At 39.8% G+C, this 19302-nt stretch overlaps 1 long non-coding RNA gene across 1 annotated transcript in view; it reads right to left on the bottom strand.

Moving 5' to 3' along the window:
* LOC128647756 (uncharacterized) overlaps nucleotides 1-19302 on the bottom strand; it is an 81439-nt gene that overhangs the window by 27621 nt on the left and 34516 nt on the right. Inside the window, exon 2 of the long non-coding RNA XR_008400406.1 lies at nucleotides 12125-12268. This is a non-coding gene — a long non-coding RNA (uncharacterized LOC128647756). The remainder of the gene's footprint in view (nucleotides 1-12124; nucleotides 12269-19302) is intronic.

Genomic DNA, 19302 nt, shown 5'->3' with positions numbered 1-19302 from the left:
GAAGTTCTATACCCCTGAGAAGCTAAAAATTAAAAGGAATGCTCAGTAGGTGGTGCACAGTTCAATGAGAGCAGGCAGTTCAATTTTTCTGAGACCCCAAACGTTAAGCAAAGGAATGGTCACAAGGCAATGCAGGATTCACTAACAAGCATGCAATCCAATAAAGCATAATATCAACAGAAAATAAAGCACCCAGGAGTACATAGAGGCAAATCTATACTAGGGCACTTACAGACTGAAGTAGCGTACCTTAAAGGGCCATGATACCCAAATGTTGAAACACTTGTGATGCAGCATAGCTGTAAAAAGCTGACTGGAAAATATCACCTGAACATCTCTATGTAAAAAAGAAAGATATTTTACCCCAAAAATTCCTCAGTAGCCACATCCCATTGCAAAGGATTTCTAAGCAGCAAATCAGTATGTCTGTCCCGGGACAGCTAAGGGAAGCACACTCCTCTTATTTACCTATTCAGTTTAAGGAAGTTCACTATAAAAGCTCATGAGATCACAGAAAAAGAGTTCATGACCTCAGCACTGCTGATGCTGATTGGCTGCTGTTCATTTCTTCATTTTTTTTTTTTTACCTGCAGCTGAGCAACAGCTGAAGTATATTTTTCTACACAGAACTTGTGAGGTAAAATATCTTTTTTTACATAGAGATGCTCAGGTGATATTTTCCTGTCAGCTTTTTACAGTTATACTGCATCAGTTTCAAGTGATTTAGCATTTGAGTATTATGTCCATTTAAATAAGGACAGTCTCAATAATATCAACTGCGGCAAGGATCCGCAGTACAATCAAGAACCCTGCACTAATTTGACCACCGGAAGGATCCGTAGTTTGATCAGAGCTGCATACAATCAAGGGCTAAGACAAGTCGAATAGGAGCCAGCGGGACACAACTTTAAACTTTACGGTGTAAGTAAATATAAACACCTTAAAGTAATTACTTGTCCATACTTGTATCACTGCAGGAAATACTTGGATCTGCCTTACATGATTTTAACTTTTTTTTCCGGAACGCAATTGGACCCCCTTTTTTATGGACTTTCCATTTTGTTTTTAATTTATATGTGAATTGTGATCGCAATTTAATGTACTGTTTTTATGTGGTTCAATACACTAATTTAGTATTTTTTTTTAGAGGTCTCCTCTATAGGACTGATACTACACTCATATTATTAGATCGAGAAGACCCCTTCCGGGTCTAGTATCATCCAGGTTATTAACCCGTTATTGGTTTATTATAAATATAAACACATAAAACTCATATGCTGCGCATATTCGCTAACACCTAGCTTGACATATAGGCAATATTAACATATAGCTAGTTCTCACACAGTGAGCCCTACTCTCTCTATCCACAGTTTTGAACATACATATAAATTTATTGTATATCCCACAGACTGTTACCTATTAAATTTGGTTGCTAGCGACACCACATTTTAATATCCTAGTGTGACTTAGTTTACTTTAGGTTATATTTGTATTATTTGCCTTAAATATATAAACAACTGTAAACAGAATATTCCCACAAAACCCCCAGGAGGTGCTTGCCTAAAACGTATTACTTAATGAGTCCATTTCCTCATAGTTAGTCCACCACATCCTCACAAATCTTTTATCTCCCCTGGACACCCAGGGGGTACACTCCACTTTTCCTGATTAATTCTCCCCAGTAAGCACCCCCCGCCACAGGCCCGGCAGTCAAAGCCAAGCCCCGCCACAGAACTGCAAGGCCTTTACAATCCCTTCCCTCAAGTTAAAGATAAAGCGATAGCAACCCACCTCATTCAAGTGCAACCCATCATTCTTGAAAAAAAAAAAATCCCTGAATCCCCTTCAAATTTGGTATGCCTAATCAAAACTCCACCATTTTTTGCTTCAAAACTACTGATCGTTCTGTTGATCTTCCATCTGGAAGCATCCAGTCTTGCCTCATCCCATGCAAACCTCCACTCCAACCTAGTCTCCATCTCGGACCAAATCAAAATCTAACATAGGAACAAATCTAACAACCTCCCTATGTCCCTCTTAATCTTGTCCACCAAAACCTTCCGTGGCATAGATCCTAAATCATTCCCCCCTGCATGAATAACATCATACCTGGAGGTTGAAACAATCAAGCGTACTCAAGCACTTTGATAAGAACCTGGTCCCATTTCATGCCCCCAAAACCAAACCACCTCAAAGCAGCCATGTCGATACCAATCCCCAACTGGCCACCCTTTTCCTTTAACATGGCTGTCTTCCTAGCTCTTGCAATGTAAGAGTGCCCAATCAACCAACATGAAATGGGACCTGAAATACAGCAATGAGACAAAAACCACAAACATTACTTAAATCACCAAAGCCGGCCATACATAACATTTAAATCTCCCCGATTCACACCTCCCAATTCTCCTAATCACATGTTTCCCCAAACCCAATTAACTGGCCTCAGTAGCAGCTCCTATTCTAAATGAGTGTGAGCAAAATCTGAGGCCTCAAACCCTGCCTTTGCCAGTGCCCTCCTAAACACAGCCACAAATTAAAAACTTGATAGAAAAGATCCATCCTCATGAATGAATAAGGGACCCCCAACCTGTCCCCGCACTGTCAGATATCTCTCTAAGCTTGAAACCAGGCAACAATCCCCTCCAATAGCCCCTAAGTTGATCAAACACCCCTTCCCCTGCTGGTCAGTTTTTGACCGTCTTAACCAAATGTGAACCCGGCCCCCTTCGAACCACACTTCAGAATAATGGATGCTCCTTGGATCCCGCTTATTCCCCCCTACCAGCTCAGTAATCCGAAAAGCCCAAAAGAATGCCAAAATATAAACTGCCCTAAACAAACAAAAACTCAAACTGTTAACTGAAAACAGACTGTAAAACCCCAACTACTCTTTTCAAAATTGAAAATACAACAGGTATCCAAGCATCTCCTACACTCTTCCCCCTTTTCCATCCTCTAGCCACCAAACGTACAAAAAATGTTTTTGTCACATCTTTCCAACCCCTCATTTGAAAAAGGAAAGCCAACGCTGCCAACCTCCGCTGCACTATAACCCTAGACACCCCTTCTTCCTGCCATATCCCCATCAATCTCAACAAGGCTTGCTGCTTATCCCCAGACCTACCACTCCGCTCCTCCTCGACCATAAATAACCACCATTGCTGCCATACCTGCCAATATGCTCTCCATTTGCTTTGAGCTAAAGCTCCCCTCACCAGCATAGCTAATTTGGGAACACCATGGACCACAGATCTTCTGGGCACTTATCCCCAATTTCTTCTGCGTCTGGAGACAGTCTCCAAAGCGATCCCACTGTAAATAGGAAAGAGCGTCAGCAACCCCATTCATCTTCCCTGCTACATGCATAGCCCTAAAAAACACGTTGTTCCTCATACACTCCAAAACAAACATCCTAAGTAAGTGTATCACTGGCAGAGAGCTGGCCGTCAGTCTGGTAAGTGCCATCACCACCCCCATGTTGTCGGATCTAAATGTAACCCTCTTGTCAGCTAACTCTCCCGGCCAAACCCTCAACGCTACCCACAATGGAATGAGTTCCAAGAAAGTGAGGTTCTTTGTCAGCCCCGATTCCACCCACCCGCCGGGCATTGCCCTATGCACCACTGCCCCCCCAAGATAAGCTCCAAAACCTATCCCCCCAGTCGCATCCGTGAATAATTCCAGATCAGAGTTCAACACTCTAGGCTGGGGGAGGATGGATCTCCCATTGAAATCATCCAGGAAATCCCACCACACCTGCAAATTCTCCTTATGCTGCTTAGTAATACGTACGCAATGGTGCCGATGCTTAACCCCAGCAATGGCCAATGATAGCCATGTTGAAAAAAAACCTCCCCACTGGAATGATATGACAAGCGAAATAAAGCTTCCCTAGCAAAGACTGCAACTCCCTCAACGTCTCCTTCTGCTTTCCGTCAGAACCACCAATGTCGACTTCAGGTCTGCCAGATTGTCTTCCAGCAAGCTACACTTCATTTTGACCGAATCAATGCAGATTCCTAAGAAATTCAGGGACGTGCAGGGCCCCTCAGTTTTTTTCTCTGCCACTGGTATTCTAGATTCCTCCGCTACCCCCTGAAAAGCCTCCAATAACCGCTGGCACTCACCGCCATTGTGCGGTCCCACAAACAGGAAGTTGTATAGGTAGTGAACGACGAATGAAACTCCCGCCTGCCGCGCCACCACCAATTCAACAAAAGAACTGAATTTTTCGAAATATGAACATGAAATTCAACAACCCATAGGAAGTCTAAGTCTATGAAATATAAACCGTCAAAGAAACATTCCAGTAAATGGTGACAGGTCCAGTGCACCTGGAGCAGCCAGAAAGGAGCTTCAACATCAACTTTGGCCAATAAAGCCCCCTTTCCCATCTTCCACACTAATGCCGCAGCCTGCTCAAAGGAGGCATACCAAACGGCAGCCAGTGCTGGGTCGATTCCGTCATTCACAGATGATCCTTTCGAATACGATAGATGATGTATCATGCGAAACTAACCTGCCGCATTTTTAGGAATTACTTCCAATGTCGACACCCGCAGATTGGACATGGGACACTCCAAAAAGGGACCTGCCATTCACCCTAAATGCACCTCCTTCATTAGTTTTTCCCTCACCACCTCCGGATAAGGAGCATAAAAGGAAGAAGTAAAATAGTTTCCTTCACAGGCTGTCCTCACTGTGTACACATCACTACTCTCCAAGAATGTATTGGCCATGATCTATGCACTAACAAATTATTATTAAAACAATTTTTTTATTTTTTTATTTATTTATTCTTTTTTTTTGCCTGCCTCCAGCCCTATCCTCTTACCCCCAGTGCCCCCTGGCTTCTAGCAGCTCTTCCCCTGCTGCCACTCCCACCATCTGCCCGGACCCCAAAACATTCACTATACTCCCCCAGTAGCCTTATTAATCCTATCCCTGTCCAAGCTACACTAACCAATAAACCCCATGGTTTGTCTAATCTCCCCTCACACACACATTGACGTGCTTTTAAAGCACAAGTGTCATACCTTCAGGTTCCCCTCCCGCATTCCCGCATCCTGGACTAGCTGTCCTTACCCTGACTAAACCTCTAAGACCCCCCGCGGTACCTAACTCTGTCTCATGTTGCCTAGGCTACTCCCATATGATCTGGCCATCAGGCACCCACCACACACCCCTTAGCCCACCATAGCCGTGGCCGTCCCAGCATTAGCTCCATGCATGTCAGCCCCCACATTGGCAGTTTAGCATAACTTACCGGCTCTTACAGCTGATGCGCTGCTCCTCCCGGAGGCCCCCACAGGCCGCACTACCAGCTCCGGTCCTGCCGCACTCCTCCCCTCTCCATCCATTGCCGCATCACTCCTTTGATCTCCTCCGGCCGATGCCACTGATGTCCGGGTCCTCCTGCTCCGTTCCCCAGCCAGGGCCAACCCCCCTCTGGCTCTCTGATGAGTAGCCGCATCCAGGCTCAGGCACTCTGGTGGTTTGGAGCGCTGTATGGGCCTGGTCCTGCACTCCTGGGTGGCCACGCCGCCGTTGTCTCCTGCTCTGTGTTCCTTCCTGCCACCAGCTGCAATTGCTCGAGCACCCATCCAGCCCCTCTGTCCCGCGACAAGGCTTTCGCAATGTCCAGCAGCTCCTGCAGCTCCATTGAGGCCTCAATTAGGCGTGCTGTCCCGAGGTTGAGGTGTGAACAGGTAACAGCTTCACACCTTGCTTCTTCAAAAGACGCCTACTTCCTGTCCCACTGCCATCTAATACCCCCCACGTACTCACACAAAATCCCACCCTCTTGCTGAAGGCATCATGAGGTCAAAAGCCCTCCTATTCTAGGCATTCACTCCGGGCTAACTATATCCCATTGCAAAATGAATAAGTAGTCATACTGAACCAGCTTTCCCACATACACATGAGCAGTTTCATTAGTTTGCTTCCTCTCAGCTGGTAGAAATAAGTCAAAACATATACTTCTCATAAATTTTGCATTGTATGTACAGATGTTTGTGCCTATTAATTTGGCTTCTGGCAAAAAAAATGAGGCAAAACATAAATTTTCACAATTTGCTTCAGGTGTTAAAATGCATCTGTATCTACATTCTATGACTACATTATATTGTTTGGATTGAAAACAAAGACGTGAAAATCAATAAGCGAGTACATCATCACTGTCATAAAGTATAATAGCTACTTTCAAAATATAACAACTGAGCATAATCACCATCTGCCTGTATTCTGCACCTAGCCTTTGAGCCAACACTTGCATTCATAAAACTAATCCTCATTTATAAAAGTAATTATACTAATAAAGCAATAAAATATAACTGATATAACAAAGCTTTTTTATGGGTGTGTTTTTTCTTCCTTTTAGAACATTTATGACATTTTCCACTGTACTGTAAATAACCTTTTATGTTGCTCATCAAATACATGTTTTTATACAACTGATACCTGCAGTGGTTTTATGACATTCAGAATATAATTGATAAAGATGCAGAATAGTTGACATGTACGTTCATTTATTACTTCTGAATTCAATTAAATGACTTTCAGTTTGCATTTGTTTGTCATTTTACTTTGGGTTTTTTCACATCTGCAAATATTTCTCTCCAGAGACTAATTAGGAGGCACGCAAATAAAAAAAGTACATTGAAAACAACAATCTAATAAATACACATGGGTGTCTAATCTTGATGGGAGATTCATATCTCTGGAGGAGTATGAGTCATAGCCATTGACATATGTAGGATGAAATACAAGTTGTATAATTATTCTGACACTTTTAAAAAGAGAGATGTATGCAATATCAAGGACCAGATTACAAGTGGTATGCTATTTAGTGCTTTCGCTTGATCGTAAACTTTGCTAGAAGTAAGCTTTTTGCTTGTGTTGGGTTGTGCTCGAATTACAAGTTGAAAGCAAAAAATTAGCACGAGAGCAAAACCTGAAGTGCACTAACCAAACATTGTGACCAATTTAACGTATTCTATCCATAGAAGTCGTTAGAATGCGCAGAAGAACACCTATCGCACGTGCACTAACCCGACATGAGTTATGAATATTTCACATTCCAATGTTCTTCACATACAGAACAATGTAATTTTTATTGTAAATACATATTGCTATTGTTAACTATATATATATATATATATATATATATACCCTTACCTGAATATCTATTCCTATAGATATAGTAACAAGGGAGAGCACTCTCACTCAGTATCAACTGCCAGGGTGCTAGTGTAATTAAATATAGCTGAACACAAAACTGGCACTCGCTGGTCTTTACAAAAAAATCTTTTACTGTGAAAGTAGTGACGTTTCGGGGATAAAGTATAACCTTTCTTAGACACAGTGTATACAAAGTGCAAACAATACATAGCAAACATTACACAAACCCCACCCCCAATTAGGACCCCAAAAAACGCCAAAAGGTAGTCATGGTAACCACCCAATCACATAGTAAACAAATATAGTGTGTAATTAATTACAGCAAAGCTAATGCACAAATCTGTCTGAGCTTAATAATAACTGCATGTGAATAAGATATACGTGACATGTATCATGTAACTAGATCAATATGGTCTGCATGAGGGAGTAGGCACAACATAGAGGAACAGGCAAACAATGAAATGCACAGTAGCATGTTAGCATGCGTATCTTACTTTGACCGCAACTTAATCACTATACAGCAAATTTCATATACTGTACAGTATAAGAAAACGAATGGGCTCCAACGAAATAAAAACAGGGCTGTTTCAGGTGTGCAGGGTGTATGACCTGCAATGCTATGCTACCTGGCTCTACTTTTTGACATCCACATACAAAAAAGAGATTTTCTATCTGGCATTTCATCACCTGCACTACCACTTATGTGGTCTATTTGTTGAATTGTAGTTGTTGGAGATTTTACGTTGGTGAGACCTCACATGTTGAGCAAAAAGAGGCTGCTTCTTGGGTGGTAACTAGCCATTGAACAAGCTATTATGCTATTGTTGTTCCCAGGTTGAGCGCTTCTCTCTTTTTATTTATGCAAATTATGACACTTAGGGAAGTCTCCCTAAGTGTGATGCGGGAATCCAGACGTGGACCCGTTGCTCAGTGTGCCTAGAGGAATATGGCTGCACCTCACTGATGAGGCCCACAATAGGCCGGAACTTACGTCTGGGGTTTTGCTGTTTCTCTCGTTCAGAGAGGGATTGCCTGGTATTTCAGGGCTGGACTGTACTGTGAAGTCAGGATCAGACTGATATGCTTCAGGAAAAGAGGCTGCTTCTTGGGTGGTAACTAGCCATTGAACAAGCTTCGTTCCCAGGTTGAGCGCTTCTCTCTTTTTATTTAAGACCTCAGATGATGCCAGGACACAGATTGCCAACCACAGATCAGCCATCAGGACTGCCATAAAGAATCAGAAGAGTGAGCAGCCAGTGGCGAGGCATTTCTTCGAGGCTGGCCATATGGTGAATGATCTTTGCTTTGTTCTGATAGATCATATCCCCCCTCTGAAACGTGGGGGTGACAGAAATAGAATACTCCTGCAAACAGAAGCGAGGTGGATCTATCGCCTGAACACTGTGCAACCTAATGGACTCAATACCGTCATAGACTGGCACTGTTTTTTGTGACTTTGGGACTATCTTGTCATCAATAATGAGGGTCCATGTCTGTTTTAAATCTAATGAGAGTCCAAGACCATTGGTATAAACGTTTGAGTTTAGGGTCCACTTTATCCTCTTGTCATAGGCTCCATTTTAGATTATACATAATAGGTTAGTATTAATCATGTACTAGATTTGGTACATTATTTATTTCCAATAGACGATTATCCCCTTGCAGTATATTTTGGTTTTAGGATAACTTCCTTAAAGGGACACTGTACCCAAAAAATTTCTTTCGTGATTCAGATAGAGCAGGACATTTTAAGCAACTTTCTAATTTACTCCAATTATCAAATTTTCTTCATTCTCTTGGTATCTTTATTTGAAATGCAAGAATGTAAGTTTAGATGCCGGCCCATTTTTGGTGAACAACCTGGGTTGTCCTTGCTGATTGGTGGATAAATTCATCCACCAATAAAAAACTGCTGTCCAGAGTGCTGAAACCAAAAAAAAGCTTAGATGCCTTCTTTTTCAAATAATGATAGCAAGAGAACGAAGAAAAAGTGATAATAGGAGTAAATTAGAAAGTTGCTTAAAATTGCATGCTCTTTCTGAATTACAAAAGAAAAAAATTGGGTACAGTTTCCCTTTAACAATTCAATTTGGGGCATAGTGCATTAAACATGAATGGTTTGCTTCCCTCACATAGTTTTGATAACACTGTATTTGCCTCTACTAGTTTGTATTGTGTATGCCTTTGAGTTTAACGTTAATTGTTTCCTCTTGTCATAGGCTCTTATCCGTACTATACACAAATTATGTTTTTATACACACATTATTTTGTATTGGATCTAGTAATATGTTTTTCAATGCATACTATATATGGGGATATATATCCTTAGGGTTAGCCAATGTTTTAGACTTTTCATTATGTACTCATTTGATTAATGCAATTAACATGGCCTTGGTTTGCTGTGACCACGCACCGCCCATTGGATCTGCGTTATCGATTGGGTCTTCCTTTTACTATTATGAGCACTTTGGCAGTGAACGATGCGTTGCCATGGCAACACTGATGCGAGCTGCTGATTGGGCATAGTAGGCATGTGCCCTTTCAGTAAGTACTTGTTGGATTATGTTTTCTGATCAGGCTGTAACGGTTCTGTAAGTAACAATGGCTTTACAGAGCCCCATTTATGTATAACAGGTTTTTTTTGCATTGTCTGTACAGTATATGAAATTTGCTGTATAGTGATTAAGTTGCGGTCAAAGTAAGATACGCATGCTAACATGCTACTGTGCATTTCATTGTTTGCCTGTTCCTCTATGTTGTGCCTACTCCCTCATGCAGACCATATTGATCTTGTTACATGATACATGTCACATATATCTCATTCACATGCACTTATTATTAAGCTCAGACAGATTTGTGCATTAGCTTTGCTGTAATTAATTACACACTATATTTGTTTACTATGTGATTGGGTGGTTACCATGACTACCTTTTGGCGGTTTTTTTTTGTCCTAATTGGGGGGTGGGGTTTGTGCAATGTTTGCTATATATTTTTTGCACTTTGTATACACTGTGTCTGAGGAAGGGGATACTTTGTCCCCGAAGCGTCACTACTTTCACAGTAAAAGATTTTTTTGGAAAGACCAGCCAGTGCCAGTTTTGTGTTCAGCTATATTCCTATAGATATATAGGTATAGATAGCAAAAACAGAAAGAACCGGCGAGTCTCTAGGTGTGAAGTAAAACAAACTTTATTGACGCAGAGGCAAAAACACATTAAAACATAAGTGTTTCTTAAAAAAACCAAGCCTGGAAATAGCGTCTTAGGTATAGATAGGTATATAGGTATCGATATCTATTTTACATTAACATTATCATATATATATATATATATTTAATAATACAAATTATATTATTTTCTATTTGAAGAACATAGCAATGTAAAATATGCATATCGCTTTTCATGTTTTGCTATATAGGTATAATGGAGTGTTGGGTTAGCGCACATACGCCTAGATTTAGAGTTCTGCGTTAGCCTTAAAAAGCAGCGTTAAGGGGTCCTAACGCTGCTTTTTAACGCCCGCTGGTATTACGAGTATGGCAGGTACAGGTGTACTGCTCACTTTTCTTCAGCGACTTTTGGCTACCACAAATCCCCTTACGTCAATTGCGTATCCTATCTTTTTAATGGGATTTGCCTAACGCCGGTATTACAAGGAAGAAGTGAGCAGTACAGCCTCTACCTCCAAGTCTCCTACCGCATTTAAAAGTCAGTAGTTAAGAGTTTTATGGGCTAACGCCGGAACATAAAGCTCTTAACTAAAGTGCTACAAAGTACACTAACACCCATAAACTACCTATTAACCCCTAAACCGAGGCCCCACCACATCGCAAACACTATAATAAAATTATTTAACCCCTAATCTGCCAACCGGACACCGCCGCCACCTACATTATAGATATGAACCCCTAATCTGCTGTCCCTAACATCTCCGACACCTATATTATATTTATTAACCCCTAATCTGCCCCCCCAATGTTGCCGCCACCTACCTACACTTATTAACCCCTAATCTGCTGACCGGACATCGCCGCCACTATAATAAATGTATTAACCCCTAAACCGCCGCAATCCTGCCTCGCAAACACTATAATAAATTTTATTAACCCCTAATCTGCCCCCCAACGTCGCCGCAACCTACCTACAATTATTAACCCCTAATCTGCCGCCCCCAATGTCGCCGCTACTATAATAAAGTTATTAACCCCTAAACCTAAGTCTAACCCTAACCCCCCCTAAGTTAAATATAATTTAAATAAATCTAAATACATTTACTATAATTAAATAAATTATTCCTATTTCAAAATAAATACTTACCTATAAAATAAACCCTAATATAGCTACAATATAACTATTAGTTACACTGTAGCTATTTTAGGATTTATATTTATTTTACAGGCAACTTTGTATTTATTTTAACTAGGTACAATAGCTATTAAATAGTTAATAACTATTTAATAGCTACCTAGTTAAAATAATTACAAAATTACCTGTAAAATAAATCCTAACCTAAGTTACAAATACACCTAACACTACACTATCAATCAATTAATTAAATAAACTACCGACAATGATCTAAACTAAAATACAATTAAATAAACTAAAGTATATTACCAAAAACAAACACTAAATTACAAAAAATAAAAAAATATTACAAGAATTTTAATCTAATTACACCTAATCTAAGCCGCCTAATAAAATAAAAAAAAACAAAATAATAAAATTCCCTACCCTATACTAAATTACAAAAGTAATCAGCTCTTTTACCAGCTCTTAAAATGGCTTTTTGCGGGGCATTGCCCCAAAGTAATCAGCTCTTTTACCTGTAAAATAAAATACAATACCCCCCCAACATTACAATCCACCACCCACACACCCCTACTCTAAAACCCACCCGATCCCCCCTTAAAAAAACCTAACACTACCCCATTGAAGATCACCCTACCTTGAGCCGTGTTCACCCAGCCAGGCACCGATGGGCCAGAATAGGACATCCGGAGCGGCAGATGTCTTCATCCGATCGGGGCAGAAGAGGTCCTCCATCCAGCAGAAGTTTTCATCCAAGCGGCATCTTCTATCTTCATCCATCCTAGTTTAGGGTAGGGAAATTTTATTATTTTGGGGGGCTTTTTTATTTTATTAGGGGCTTAGATTAGGTGTAATTAGATTAAACTTCTTATAATATTTTTTTATTTTTTGTAATTTAGTGTTTGTTTTTTTTGTAATATAGTTTAGTTTATTTAATTGTATTTTATATTAGATAATTGAAGTTAATTTATTTAATTAATTTATTGATAGTGTAGTGCTAGGTGTATTTGTAACTTAGGTTAGGATTTATTTTACAGGTAATTTTGTAATTATTTTAACTAGGTAGCTATTAAATAGTTATTAACTATTTAATAGCTATTGTACCTAGTTAAAATAAATACAAAGTTACCTGTAAAATAAATATAAATCCTAAAATAGCTACAATGTAATTATTAGGGTTTATTTTATAGGTAAGTATTTAGTTTTAAATAGGAATAATTTAGTTAATAATATTAATATTATTTAGATTTATTTAAATAATAATTAAGTTAGGGGGTGTTAGGGTTAGACTTAGGTTTAGGGGGTAATATATTTAATGTAGGTGGCGGCGGTGTAGGGGGGTCAGATTAGGGGTTAATATATTTAATGTAGGTGGTGGCGGGGTCCGGGAGTGGCGGTTTAGGGGTTAATACATATAATGTAGGTGGCGGTGGGGTCCGGGAGCGGCGGTTTAGGGGTTAATACTAGGATAGGTTTATTGCAGTGTGGGCTATGGCGTTGTGGTGGGTTAATAATTAGGCTTTTTGCATTGTGGGGGTTGTCGGTCTAGGGGTTAATACATTTATTATTAGGAGTGAGAGGGGGGATTGCGGATATAGGGGTATACGTGTCCGTGTTAGACAGTTACGGGAGATTTCATATTTTAGTAAGTTTTTGTAGGCGCAGGCAGTTTCTAAAGTGCCATAAGTCACTGCCGACTCCAGAAAATTGTACTTACGCTTATTTCTGGACATCGCTAGTTTGTCCGACTTACGGCACTTTAGCAACTGCCAACGGGGTATATGTAATACCCCGATATTCGAGGTGAAACTACAGGCGGCGCGGGTTCCCTTGCTTGCGCCGAAAACTACGCCGTATATCAGATCGCGCCCCAGGGTGGCAATTGCCCCTCCCAACAGCTCCCAGACGCCAGGACCAGAACTGATGCTATTGTGAATCAGTTCCCTAATAACGGTTATAAAATAGTTCTGGTGTTGCAAAGAGTTTCATCTAGTGTTGGCTGCACAGTACTGTTTACTGATGTGGCTCATAGTTGCCAACAGTCATATGTATATGTGTGTGCGTGTGTTTATATCTGTGAGTGTGTGTGTGTGTGTGTGTGTGTGCGTGTATGTATATCTGTATGTGTGTGTGCATGTGTATATATCTGTGTGCATGTTTGTTTGTGTGTGTGTATACATGGGTGGGCATGTGTATATATATGTGTGTGTGTGTATATATCTATGTGTGTGTGTATATATCTGTGTGTGTATATATATATATATATATATCTGTGTGTGTGTACATATATCTGTGTGTTTGTACGTGTATGTGTGTATATATATCTGTGTGTGTGCATGTATATATCTGTATGTGTATGTATATGTATTTGTGTGTGTGTGTGTGTATCTATGTGTGTATGTGTGTGTGCATGTATATATATATATATATATATATATTTATTTGTTTGTTTGCGTGTGTGTGTATATATCTATATGTGTGTCCGTGTGTATATCTGTATGTGTGTGTATGTGTGTGTGTGTGTATATATCTGCGTGTGTTCATCTATGTGTGCGTATGTGTATATATATATATATCTGTGTGTGTGTGTGTGCACATATCTGTATGTGTGTGTGTTTATATCTGGTGTGTATTTGTGTATATCTGATTATAGTAAATCTGTTTCTGCCTCTTTCTGGCCTCACATATGCCTGGTATCAGCTTGCAGATGAACTGATAGTTTAAGGTACTGCTCTGCCTCACATACGCCTAGATTCCAAGTTTTGAGCGCTAAAGGAAAATTAACAAACGCAACAAAAGTGGTTTTTAATTTAATCCCCTATAGCGCTGCCATTACAAGTTTTAAAAAAACCCGGCTTTTGCGGGCGATATGATGCTTTTAAGCTCCATACCGCACCAAAAACCAGCGTTATTTTGACGTGCTCGTGCACGCTTTCCCCATAGACATCAATGGGGAGAGCGGGTAAGAAAAAAGTCTAACACCTGCGATCGCAGAAAGAAAAGCTCCGTAACGCAGCCTCATTGATGTCTATGGGGAAAATAAGTTATGTTTAAACCTTACACCTAACATAAACTCCACTTTTAAACACCCCTAATCTGCTGCCCCCGACATCGCCAAAACCTACCTACAGTTATTAACCCCTAATTTGCTGCTCCCTATATCGCCACCACCTAAATAAAGGTATTAACCCCTAATCTGCCACTCTGATATCGCCACCACTATACTAAAGTTATTAACCCCTATTCCGCCGCAACCCAACATCGCCACCACTATATTAAAGTTATTAACCCCTATTCCGCTGCTCCCCAACATCGCCGCAACTAAATAAAGTTATTAACCACTAAACCTCTGGCCCCCCACATCACTACCACTAAATAAACCTATTAACCCCTAAACCGCCAGCCCCCCAAATCGCAACTACCTAAATTAAACTATTAACCCCTAAACCTAACCCTAAACCTTACCCTAACCCTAAACCTAAACCTAATCCTAACCCTAATGTATCCCTAACCCTAACACCCCCTAACTTTAACATAATTAAAATAAACCTAAATTAAATTTACAGTTATTAAATAAATAATACCTATTTAAAACTAAATACATACTTGCCTGTAAAATAAAACCTAAGCTAGCTACAATATTACTAATAGTTATATTGTATCTAGCTTAGGTTTTATTTTTATTTCACAGGTAAGTTTGTATTTATTTTAACTAGGTAGACTAGTTAGTAAATAGTTATTAACTATTTAATAACTACCTAGTTAAAATAAATACAAAATTACCTGTGAAATAAAACCTAAGCTGCCCTACACTAAAACCTAACATTACAAAAAATAAAAATACCTACCATCACAAAAAATAATAAAAACCTACCATTGCAAAAAATAATAAAAACCTACCATTACAAAAATATATATATATCCTTAAAAGGGCCTTTTGTAGGGCATTGCCCTAATTTAAAATGTTCTTTTGCTACAAAAAAACAAAAAAACCCTAACAGTATAGAAACCCCCACCCCCCAAGGACCCTTAAAAGGCCTTTTGGGGGCCCTTAAAAAGGACTTTTGTAGGGCATTGCCCAAAATTAAACAGCTCTTTTGCTACAACAAACCCAAACACCCCCTTAAAAATACATTACACAACATAACAAATTATCAAAAATAATAAAAATTATTCCTATTCTAATACCCATTAAAAAAAACCCCACCAAAATAAAAAACCTAATCTAGAATAAACTACCAATGGCCCTTAAAAGGGTCTTTTGTAGGGCATTGCCCTAAAGAAATCAGCTCTGTTTATGAAAAAAAATTACACCCACTAACATTACGAACCCCCACCCCCCCAAACCCACAAAATAAAAAAACTATCTAAAAAAACTAAGCTACCCATTGCCCTGGGAAGGACATTTGGATGGGCATTGCTCTTAAAATGGCATTTAGCTCTTTTACATGCCCAACCCCTAATCTAAAATAAAAACCCACCCAAAAAACCCTTTAAAAACCTATCACTAACCCCGGCCTCTTCCATCTTCATCCCGGCGACGAAGTCCTCATCCAAGCGACGAGAAGTCTTCATCCAGACGGCCTCTTCAATCTTCATCCAGGTAGCATCTTCTATCTTGATCCCGGGCGCGGAGCAGGTCCATCCTGAAGACATCCGGCGCAGAGCATCCTCTTTATACGGTCGCCGCCGTACACTGAATCTTCAATGCAAGGTACGTGATCCAAGATGTCGTCCCTTGTATTCCTATTGGCTGAAAATGTTTTATCAGCCAATTGGAATAAGAGCTGCTAAAATCCTACTGACTGTTCAAATCAGCCAATAGGATATAAGCAGCTCTCATTCTATTGGATGATTTTTGGTTCACCACCTGGACAGAGCTTGCTTATTGGTGGCTAAATGTAGCCACCAATCAGCAAGCACAACCTAGGTGCTGGACGAAAAATGGGCTGGCTTCTAAGCTTACATTACTGCTTTTTCAAATAAAGATACCAAGAGAATGAAGAAAAATTGATAATAATAGGAGTAAATTAGAAAGGTGCTTAAAATTGCATGCTATGGGGCATATTTTTCAAGCCCCAGGCTCGCCGGAAACACAAGTTATGAAGAAGCGGTCTAAAGACTCCTGCTCCATAACCTGTCCTCCTGCTCGAGGCGGCGGACAGACATCGCCAGAAATCAACACGATCGAATACGATCGGGTTGATTGACTCCCCTGCTAGCGGCCGATTGGCCGCGAATCTGCAGGGGGAAGCATTGTACCAGCAGTTCACAAGAACTGCTGGTGCAATGATAAATGCCGAGAGCGTATGCTGTCGGCATTTATCGATGTGCAGCTGACATGATCCACAATATCGGATCATGTCCGCTCGTACAATGATAATTTGGCCCCTCAATCTGAATCATGAAAGAAAAAAATTGGATTTCATATCCCTTTAAGACTGATTTCTCACTGGCTAACATGAAAAACTCTCACTGAGTTATTTGTGAACAGTGACAAACCTCATAAGAACACATACAAATATTTGTTTGTTTTCTCAGTGCAGGAAAATATTTTTCACCAAATAAAATTAAATTTAAAAAAAAACAAAAATCAAAAACAAATATATTTAAAAAAGGCCCATATTAAATGCAACATAGAAAAAAAAAATACTTTAATGTCCTTTCAAATTTAAAATATGTTAAATGTAAGTTAATTGAAGGGCAGATTAATGTTAGGACTTTAAAGTGCAATATTCTTCCATGAACATATTTTAACTGTACAATTAGATGAAATAAGAAAAGGTCACAACTATGCCCAATTTACACTTTTCATTTGCTACTGTACTTGAAAACAGATGATAGCTGTAGAGAAGATCTAGTAAGATCTGATTTGCAATGACATGAATAGCCTAAATGATCCTGCGATTTGCTTATATATGACAGATGGTTTTGCAATTTCAGTTTCCTCAAAGCTGAACTTCAAATTAACATTTTTACTGTGTAGTATAACTGGACGTTTGTCACCAATTAGACACGCTACAATTAGGGATTGCATAAAACCTATATTATGCATTTAAACTGCTAAATATGTCTTCTAATACTATCAGTTTTCAATAAAATTAATTTAAAATGTCAGTCTTATTTTCCTAAATATAAATAAAGAGTGCTATTGGTTAAAATAAACTACTTTGAGCCAGATTACAAGTGGAGCGCAAACGTTTGCGCACAAGTGATATCAGGGTTTTGCTTTTGTATGCGCGCAGTTTATATACAGTATATCAGAAGGTGTAGCACCGTGCTTTGACCAGTGCCAACTAGCAGGCTAGCACTCAGCAGTGGCTAGTACACTGTTCTTGAAATCCCCAATCGGTGCTGTCAATGCTGTCAGCCAGAGTCCAATGGTGGGTATATTTTCAGATAGGGGTGTGATGTCCCTCTGAGTCCACCAAGTGGGTGTTAGGAAAAACAATAAGGACAACTTCCGATGTTTTTATATAATAAAAACAACGCTTTAATCTTTCCAGCAATGCGTTTCTCAACCAAACATACAGGTCGTTTCTTCAGGCAATAAAAATGTATACCTACCATTGGACTCTGGTTGACAGCATTGACAGCACAGATTGGGGATTTCAAGAACAATGTACTAGCCACTGCTTAGTGCTAGCCTGCTCGTTGGCACCTGTCATAGTATTGTGCTACTCCTGGTAAGTCTTTCACTTTCTACACTTACAAGCCCATTGGGGACATTTTACACTATGAGGCGCCCTCTTTTTCTTATATCATTTCTATAGATTACGTCACACCGGGTCCAAGTGGAGCAGTCTCTGTTTAACCATTTAATTATGACACAGATCCACATTGCCGGATTACTACCTCAATTCCACAAGGAGGGAACTCTGGTAACAATTTACACATCGTCAAACCATTAACTTTGTACGTCCCCCCTAATTTCTCTCCTGGGAATTTTTGCTATATACAGTATATATATATATATATATATATATATTTCTCTAGTAAGGTGTATCCAGTCCACGGATCATCCATTACTTATGGGATATTCTCACTCCCAACAGGAAGTTGCAAGAGGACCCACAGCAAAGCTGTTATATAGCTCCTCCTGTCACTACCATATCCAGTCATTCTCTTGCAACTCTCAACGCGCATGGAGGTAGTAAGAGGAGAGTGGTGAAAAATAGTTAGTTTATTAACTTCAATCAAAAGTTTGTTATTTTAAATAGTACCGGAGTTGTGCTATTTTTTCTCAGGCAGAGATAGAAGAGGAATTTGCCTGAGTTTTCTATGATCTTAGCAGGTTGTAACTAAGATCCATTGCTGTTCTCACATATGTCTGAGGAGTGAGGTAACTTCAGAGGGAGAATGGCGTGCAGTTTATTCTGCTATCAGGTATGTGCAGTTATGATTTTTTCTAGGATTGGAAATGCTAGAAAATGCTGCTGAATCCTGATAAATGTAAGTTAAGCCTGGATACAGTGATTTAATTAACGACTGGTATCATGCTTACTCTCAGGGGTAATACCCTTATAGATATGCTATATAAAACGTTTGCTGGCATGTTTAATCGTTTTTTATATATGCTTGGTGATAAAACTTATTGGGTCCTAATTTTTTCCACATGGCTGGCTGTATTTTTGCCTAGAAACAGTTTCCTGAGGCTTTCCACTGTTGTAATATGAGTGGGAGGGGCCTATTTTAGCGCTTTTTTGCGCAGTTAAAATTACAGACTGAGACATCCAGTTTTCAACAGGAGTCCCCTGAATGCTATAGGACATCTCTAAAGAGCCTAAAATTGTTTATTGGGGAAGGTAGGAGCCA

Source organism: Bombina bombina, chromosome 2 (genome assembly GCF_027579735.1).
Source record: "Bombina bombina isolate aBomBom1 chromosome 2, aBomBom1.pri, whole genome shotgun sequence".
Lineage (NCBI taxonomy): Eukaryota > Metazoa > Chordata > Amphibia > Anura > Bombinatoridae > Bombina > Bombina bombina.
The sequence above is the reverse complement of the archived record's forward strand: the minus strand, read 5'-3'. Positions and strand labels throughout refer to the sequence as shown.